Source organism: Petaurus breviceps, unplaced genomic scaffold (assembly GCF_028583685.1).
Source record: "Petaurus breviceps papuanus isolate PSGF00001 unplaced genomic scaffold, PetGlider_PUasm1.0 90822, whole genome shotgun sequence".
In the NCBI taxonomy this organism is placed as follows: Eukaryota; Metazoa; Chordata; class Mammalia; order Diprotodontia; family Petauridae; genus Petaurus; species Petaurus breviceps.
Genome location: NW_027187351.1, coordinates 21,284,004 through 21,293,175, shown reverse-complemented (window position 1 = coordinate 21,293,175; position 9,172 = coordinate 21,284,004). Strand labels below are relative to the sequence as shown.

General features: G+C 42.0%; 1 pseudogene; it reads left to right on the top strand.

The window, feature by feature from the left end:
* The first annotated feature begins 3,808 nt into the window (after window positions 1–3,808).
* On the top strand, window positions 3,809–4,513 carry LOC138148104 (rRNA methyltransferase 3, mitochondrial pseudogene; annotated as a pseudogene).
* The last annotated feature ends 4,659 nt before the right edge of the window (window positions 4,514–9,172 follow it).

Here is a 9,172-nt window from a genome sequence, read left to right as displayed (position 1 = left end):
GAGCAAGAGGAAGAAGAAGCCAAGCTAGTGTTCCTGCGGTGGCTGGAGGTGGTGGCAACGGTGGCAGCAGCAGCAGAGATATCGGCAGCGCAAAGCCCTTTTTGAGTTAGCCAGAATTTCTGCTAAGGACTCCTGCTGAGGACTGCCAGGGGCCGGAGCTGCTGGGAGCGCGCTTCCCGGACGCTGGGTGGTTGCTGTGAGTGGGGAGAGGAGGAACTTTGCCTGAGGTAGCCTGTTCTGTTTTAAAGGCTTGAGAATGTGGGTGGTTTCTACTTTATCTACCTGTGCCAATGTCATAACTACTCTGATGGCTTTCACCTTCTGGTTTTGGGACTCAGTCTTTTGGTATCTTAATAAATTTTCTAGTTTATTCCCCCATATGGCAAGCATGACATATTTTGTGATGGATAATTATATCAGCATATCTGTAATCTCCATAGGCATTGTGAATATGGCATTGCTGATACATTTGGCGACGAGGATGGGATCACAAAATGTCAGGCCTCTATTTGGAAGCAGTGGGGCTTTAGAGGGAGAAATGGCTATTCCAAGATGGGAGGATTTGCCTTATTCCTCTCTAGCCAGAGAATGGGCTAAAAGCACAGGGCCCTGTGAAAACTGGGAACCAAGGCTAAAAGAGGGAGAACCTGGAGATTTGGAAAGATGTTTGAAAGCAATACCCATAGAACCAGGCAAAGAACTGGCAGGAGTGTGCAGGAGAGTCTGGGTGCTGCTAACAAGTTATCACCTTCTGTGTAAAAGTAGGGATAAGCTGCTGAAGGAAAGGGCTCAGATGACTAGGGAGTCAGCTGGTTTGCCTGAGGATTCTTCTGTGTCACAGCACTCAGAAGAGCAAACTGGAGGGACTCATGTGGTCCAGGAGCAAGCTACTGTTCATGTAGCTAAAAGGAAGCAAAAAACTAGCAGAAGGAATGTGCATGCAGCTTTTGTACAGGCTGGGCAGAGTTGCCCTTACAGCTTCCAGGAGAATGTGTGTGAGGAGAATGGAGCAAGGTTAGATGAGGAGTCTTCTAATGTAGAAGCTCTCCCCATACGAAGAAGAAGACAGGAGAACCACCGAGGAAAAACAGAGTCCAGGGAGATAATTGAGGATTTCACTCAAGAGGAGATCACTGATATATTGAGTAGATTCACCCAAAAAATGGGGGCATCTTTAGTGTCTTGGATAGTAAGAATCACTGATGAAGGCGCCGGAAGAATAACACTGGACAGAGAGGACAGCTTAAAATTCATAAGTATCAGTCAGAATCCTTTTGTACACCAGGCTTTTAGGGATCACCATATGCAAGGAAGAAATAACAAAACTAATCTGCTAGCCTTAGCTGCAGAAGGATGCAAAAAGCAATATCCTGTTGAATCTCTGTGGCCTAGGGGAGACAGACCCTGGTACTCACTTAGAGACTGTATGAGAAAGCTAAAGGAGGAGGTAATGAAAACTGCTATCCTGATTGGAGATGCAAATGCCTATTATGATACCCCCCTAGGAGTTCCTCATAGAAATATCATAGTGAAGACGGCTCCTCCTGCATATAAGCACCTAATTCTGACTCTATTAATTGGAGAAATAGGGCACCCTCTTTCAGAGGTGCTGGATAAGATTTCACAATTAAGAGATTTAGGGGAATGGGAAAAAGACAAATTGCCTCAAGAGAGAAGAGTAAACAGCCAGAGGATTCAGAGACAAAATAGACCAACAAGAAGGGAACTGTTTACTGCTCTATTAAGAGCAGGGGTGGACTTCAGAAGATTAGATGGTATTCCAACTGAAGAGCTGCATAAACTGTACCAAGAAAAGGTACTTAGCATTAGAATGAACAGGGAAGCAGGAACCACCCCTGAGGTGTTTCTGAATCTGAATCTTTGTATCCAAATTTTCCCCACCTTCCAAGGGAATAGGAGATAGGATAGTTCAAGTGATTATCGTTCCTTGTAAAACAATGCCACTTGTAAAAACTTACTCTCCTTCCAAAATAACTTTCACAGGAACTGAGGGATTTGGTTCTACTGATAGAATAAAATCAGAAGCTAAAGTCTGGGTAAAACGGAAGCCAGATGATGTTCCAAAGGCTGCAGAGATTATAGCATATGGGAAGGATAACACTGTAACTATTGTTTATTCTGGAGAAGATTATTACAAAATTGTACCCTTAAGTCATTTATTCTACTGTGAGTGAGGCTACAATAGTCTGGTTATTGTCTCTTTGCTTCTTCTTGATTTTTTGTTTGTTCACCTTGTTTGTTTGATTTGTTTCACAGGCTTGTTACCCTCCATCTGTAGATGCCTGATAGCTTAAGATGGATGTCACCCCCTATCTGCAACTGTGATGTGTCACCCTTGGACCTGGCATCAAGCATCTTAAGAACTGACCTCTCAAATGGGACCCCTTAGGACAGGGACAGCTCTACATCCAATTTCAGCAGCAAGTAGCCATAGAAGAAGAGATCTTCACCCCTTACCACAAGATTTTGGGGCTCCATTTGTTCGGGGTGGGGGGAATGATGGGGAGCTTGTGCTCAAGCGCCACCCTAAAATACGGTTTTCTGTGTTTATTGTGTACTATTCTTGTTATATTGTTGTGAAATTTTGTTGACACCAGTTATTCCTACTGTATTTTTGCCAAGTAAGGGACATGAAAGATCTTGGGGCCGAATGTAAGAGTTATGGGATTTGAAGATCTTCCATGCCCTATTGGACTTGCTAACATAGCAGGAAGGGGCAGAGCAAGAGGAAGCGGAAGCCAAGCTAGCGTTCCTGCAGTGGCTGGAGGTGGTGGCGACGATGGCAGCAGCAGCAGAGGCATCGGCAGCGCAAAGCCCTTTTTGAGTTAGCCAGAATTTCTGCTAAGGACTCCTGCTGAGGACTGCCAGGGGCCGGAGCTGCTGGGAGCGCGCTTCCCGGACGCTGGGTGGTTGCTGTGAGTGGGGAGAGGAGGAACTTTGCCTGAGGTAGCCTGTTCTGTTTTAAAGGCTTGAAAATGTGGGTGCTTTCTACTTTATCTACCTGTGCCAATGTCATAACTACTCTGATGGCTTTCAATTTCTGGTTTTGGGTCTCAGTCTTTTGGTATCTTAATAAATTTTCTAGTTTATTCCCCCATATGGCAAGCATGATGTATTTTGTGATGGATAATTATATCAGCATATCTGTAATCTCCATAGGCATTGTGAATATGGCATTGCTGATACACATGGAAAAGAGGTCAAAAATCAAGTAATTGGCTAGCAAGATGAGCATTCAGAGGAAGCACTATAAGACCATAGGCTCCTTCTTGGGGACAAAAAGGATCAAAACCTGGAATCAGAAGAAGTCAACAAAGGTAAAACTCCTGCATCAAAATCTTCCAAGAAAAATATGAACTGATTACAGGCCATGGTGGAGCTCAAGAAGGATTCTGAAATTCAAGTAAAAGAAGTGGAGGAAATATTGGGAAGAAAAATGAGAATGATGCAAGAAAATCATGATAAGAAATTCAATAGTCTGCTAAAGGAGACCCAAAAATACTGAAGAAAATAACACCTTAAAAAGTAGGCTAACTCAAATAGCAAAAAAACTCCCAAAAAGCAAGGAAAAGAAGGCCTTAAAAAGCCAAAATCTCCAGATGGAAATGGAATTTTAAAAATTCAATGAAGAGAATAATTCCTTCAAAATTAGATTGGACGTGAGGAGTGCAATTAAATCAAGGACACTACACCAAAGGAATTCTCTCTTGTGGCCTGGGTAGGAAAGGTCTTCAGGTGGTGTAATGTTAATGGGATATAAGATCTTCACAGCTCATTAATAGGCTTCATGTATAGTCTATTAAGGGGAGTTTGCTTAGGAGAGGCTTGCTTGTTGCTGATCTGTGACAATCTCAGTGATCCTGGAAACTTGGGCACCATCCTACGATCTGCTGGCTGCTGTAAGGTGCTGCTCACCAAAGGTTGTGTGGATGCTTGGGAACCCAAAGTGCTCCGAGCTGGCATGGCGGCGCACTTCCAGGTGCCCATCATCAGCAACCTAGAGTACGAGGCTGTACCCAACTACTTACCCTCAGACATCAGAGTCCATGTGGCTAACAACTGTGGCCTGTACTCCCAGGCCCAGAAATCTGGGGAAGCCAGTGACCAGGGCTGGGTTTATGACTGGTGCTTTGAGAAACAGTGCAAGTATGAGGAGGTGACTCATCTGTAGGAGGAAGTTGAGCCGGCCAGCCACTGGCTCCCAGAACTTGAGGTCTGGGACTACAACATGGCCAGGACAGATGCGCCAGCAGCCGTCGTGATCGGGAGTGAGAGGCAAGGGGTCAGCTTGGAGTCCCTCCAGCTGGCCCAAGAGCACTGGAGGCAAGAGGCTGCTCATCCCCATCGTGCCGGGGTGGACAGTCTGAACTCTGCCATGGCTGCCAGCATCCTGCTCTTTGAAGGGAGTAGGCAGCTGCGCCTCCTCCAGGAAGAGCAGACCTGTGGCACAGAGGCAGGCGGCCCCAGGCATGTGTCACCAGGGCTGGGGTGAGGGGCGCAGTGAGGCCCTCCACCGCTCAGGAACTCCACTCTCCTTCACTTGCACTTGGGAGGAGTTAGGTGGGGCTGTGTGATACCTGCCTGACCCTTGCATTTATTTCTAATTATATTTTTTTTTTCACAGAAGGAAAAAAAAAATTTTTTTACATGAAACTTGGAAATAAGATATACAGACACTGGGGTATAGAAATCCATCTTGCCCTACTAGAAAGTTAGAGGGGGAATGGGGGAAGATATAAAAGCAGCAGATTGGGGGAATGAGTATTCAGTAGGTTCCCCATTTGGGGGTGGAGGGTAGGGGAAAGAGGGGGAGAAATCTGTAAATCAAACTCTTGTGGAACTGAATGCTGAAAACTAAAAATAACAAAATTAAAAAAAAATAAAAATAAAAAATATCTTCCCAAACACAAAAAAACAAACAACCCCCCCTTATTACTCCTTGTTTTCTCTTGCATTCTGCCCTGAGTTGTCTATATTTTTTCTTCTCTCCTTTCGTTTTCACTTTCCTTTTCCTAGCTATTTGAAAAAACCTCATCAGACAGCTATTTTGCTTTCTTGCTCTTATTTCCCCATGATAAATTTTTTTGTTGTTGCTGTTGCTACCTCCTGTATAATATTGTGAATCTCTGTCCACAGTTCCTCAGTCATTCTATCAGACATTTCTTTTTTTTAATTTTTAATCACCTTCACTTCATATTCATTAGAGATGTTATTTAGGTCACAACAATATTATCTGCCAGTTTTCAATACTTTTTAAATTTAAGACTGATGTTTTCAAAAAGAAGGTTATAATCTGAGCAACAATTAGTTCAGGTTTTTTTTAACTCATTCTGTAGAACATCTCCACCTTTGGCTACAAAGTATATACTCACTCTGATTTTGATACTAACCAACTGGTGATTTCTATGGCTAGAGTAATTTTTTGGGCTGTGGAAAAAAGATACTTTTCATCAGCAAGCCTTACATGTAATAGGGATACACTAGATTTATTTCCAATAAGATTGAGGTAAAACAAGGATGTCCAGTAACACCACTGTTATTCAATATGGTACTAGAAATTTTAGCTTTAGCAATAAGAGAAGAAAAAGTAATTGAAGGAATTAGAATAGACAAAACAAGAAACAAAGCTATCACTCTTTGTAAATGACATGATGATATACTTAGAGATTCCTGTAAAAAATCTACTTGAAATAATAAAAGAATTTAATAAAGTTGCAGGATATGAAATAAACACATATAAATCCTCAGTGTTTCTATATATTACAAACAAAGCCCAACAGCAAGAGATAGAAAGTGAAATCCCATTTACTCTAGACATTATAAAATACTTAGGAGTCTACCTGCTAAAACAAACCCAGGAACTATATGAACAGCATTATAAAACAATTTTCATACAAATAAAGTCAGATGTAAATAATTGGGAAAACATCAGCTGCTCATGGGAAGGCTGAACTAATATAATAAAAATGACATTTCTACCTAAATTAATTTTCTTGTTCAGTGCCATACCAATCAAACTACGAAAAATTACTTTATAGAGCTAGAAAAAATAAAAACAAAATGCATTTGGAACAACCAAAATGTCCATATTATTGAGGGAATTAATGAAAAGAAATGCTAGGGAAGGTGATCTTGCCATACCAGAATTTAAATTGTATTATAAAGCAGCAATCATCAAAAATATTTGGTGGTGGCTAATAAATAGAGCAGTGTATTGGTGGAATAGATAAGGTACAAAAGACATAGAAGTAAATGTATAGAGTAATTTACTGTTTTGTAATCTTAGGGATCTTAAGGATTCCAAAGACTCTAGCATCTGTGTAATGGGAATGTAAATTTAAATATCTTCCCTGCCCCTAAGCTAGAGTGCACCTGGAGCCTGGGGTGGGAGGTTTATTTTTCATTAGATACTTCTTGATTGGCCAGTGAGTCAATAAGGTTGTTACATTCTCTGAGCCAGGAGAAGGCTATATAAGCCCTGAGGTGTAGCTTTGTTTTGGGGCTCACTTTGAGAAGTGTTCTGTGATTTCATCTGGATTCTGAGTAGCCATTGTTGAGAGCCCCCTCCCCAGCTTTGAAAAACCCAGATGTTGATTTGGTATGGATGTAATGGTTGGACATTTTGGAAACTGTCTATTTAATCTGTTTCTCTGTCTTGATAATTCTGTCTGTATATTCTGAAGTTCAGAGTGCTGACCTTTTTCCCCTGAACTAGGTGAACTATACATATCTGACTGATTAAAGTAAGCTTGTTAACACATTTTGAGTTGCTTTCCTTTATCAAAGCAGATCCAAGAACCTGTGGTGGCAGCGACCCTGGGGAGGCTTGGGGTGCTTGCTGCCAAAAAATGGCGTCACGAACAGGATCTGCAGAGTAAAAGGAAAGTATGGGAGCTGGGATAATTGTTTGTTTCCCAGTTGTGGTAGCTGTGACTCTGTGGAGCTGTGGAGCAGGAGAGAAGAATGGCCTGCATGCAGACTTCTCTGAGCTGAGAGCAGGAACAGTAAGCTGCCTGCATGGGGACCTGGGAAGAAGCCAGGAGCAGATGCCGCCTGCAGAAGGAGAAGGAATCCAGGAGTTCAGAATTCAGCCACGGGAAAAGAAAAGAACTGAGCAGCAAAGCAGGGGCACTGAATGTGTTTCCTGGCTGCATCCCACAGTTTGGGACCCAGGGGAAGCATGGACTTGTGACTATGGTGGAAGGGATGAAGTACCATGGACCCCCAAGGACCCCACATTGTGGGTTTTGTTGCCCAGCCCCCTCTCTGTACTTGAGGGCAGGGGTTGGAGCTGTGTGAGGGGAAGGATACCCCGCTCCCCCCAAGAGAACTTTATTTGGACTCTTGTTTTGAATTGAGGTGATAATGCAATGTACTTTGTGTTTGTTTAAGGTCCTGTGGCCACTTTGGTAACTTCAGTTATGTATCTTGCAAATGTGACCTATGATTGTTAATGCTAATTCAAAAATAAATTTTCTATGCTATGGACATGAAAGATCTTTGGGGCCAAATGTAATGGGAATATAAATTTAAAGATCTTCCCTGCCCCTAGGCTAGAGTGCACCTGGAGGCTGAGGTGGGAGGCTTGTTTTTCAGTAGATACTTCTTGATTGGCCAGTGAGTCAATAGGGTTTTTACATTCTCTGAGCCGGGAGAAGGCTATATGAGCCCTGATGTGTAGCTTTGTTTTCGGGCTCACTTTGAGAAGTGTTCTGTGATTTCATCAGATGAAACTCTGGAAAGCCATTGTCCAGAGCCCCCCAGCTTTGAAACCCAGATGTTGTTTGGTATGGATGTAATGGTTGGACAGTTTGGAAAGCTGTCTACTAGATCGGTTTTTGTCTTGATAATTCTGTCTGTATACTTTTAAGTTCGGGGTGATGACCTTTTTCCCCTGAACTAGGTGAACGATACATATCTGATTGATTAAAGTAAGCTTGTTAACCCATTTTCAGTTGCTTTCCTTTATCAAAGCAGATCTAAGAATCTGTTTTGGCAGGCACCATGGGGATGCTGGGGTGCTTGCTGCTACAATCTGGGAGAAGAATTTACTATTTACTAAAAACTTCTGGAAAATGTGTGAAAGGGTATGGCAGAAACTAGGCATAGAACACCATATCACACCCTATACCAAGATAATGTCAAAATGGGTATACAATATAGATATAAAGACTGATACTATATTCAATTTGGGAGAGCAATAGATGGTTAGCCTGTCAAATTTATTGAGAATGGAAGATAAAATTAGATAGAGATAGAGATCATTATGAAAACCAAAATGGATTATTTTGATTATGTTAAATTGATACGTTTTGGCACCAAAAAAGCCAATACAACCAAAATTATGAGAGAAGCCGTAATCAGGGAAATACTTTTTACAACCAGATTATCTGTCTCTGAGAAAGGCCTCATTTCTTTCTTTTTTTTTAAATTAAATTTTATGTTTATTTTTAGTTTACATCATTTTTCTTCTCCTTGTGTTTTTGAGCCTCTTTTGCTATTTGAGTTAGTCTATTTTTAAGGTGCTGATTCCTTCAGTCAAGTTGTTAACTCTCTTTTCATTATTTTCTTGCATCATTCTCATTTCTTTCCCAATTTTTTCTCCACTTCTCTTATTTGGGTTTTAAAATCCTTCTTAAGCTCCTCTATGGCCTAAAACCAGTTCATATTTTTCTTGGAGGCTTTTGATGCAGGAGTTCTGGCTTCATTGTCTTCCTACCATTCCATGCTTTTATCTTTTTTGTCCCCCATAAAGGAATCCAAAGTTTGATTGCTGTGCTTGTTTTACTTCCTTTGCTTGCTCATGTTGCCACTCAATTATTTGAATTGTCAGTTTTTTGGCACAGTAGAAATCTGCTTCCAGAGAGGAGAGCTTTGTCCCTAATTGCTGGGGGTTTTGCAGCTGCCAGAGTAGTTGCGTGCCTTCTCTGAAGCCTCCACAGGCTCTGGCATCTGGTCATACACACCACGACCTCCACCTATACAGCGATCCAGATCCAAGACAGTTAAAGCAAGAGCAATTACCCCTCTTTAAGGGTTATGGGATTTAAAGATGTTTCATGCCCCATTGGACTTGCTGACATAGCAGGAAGGAGCAGAGCAAGAGGAAGCAGAAGCCAAGCTAGATTTCCTGCGGTGGCTAGCAGTGGCG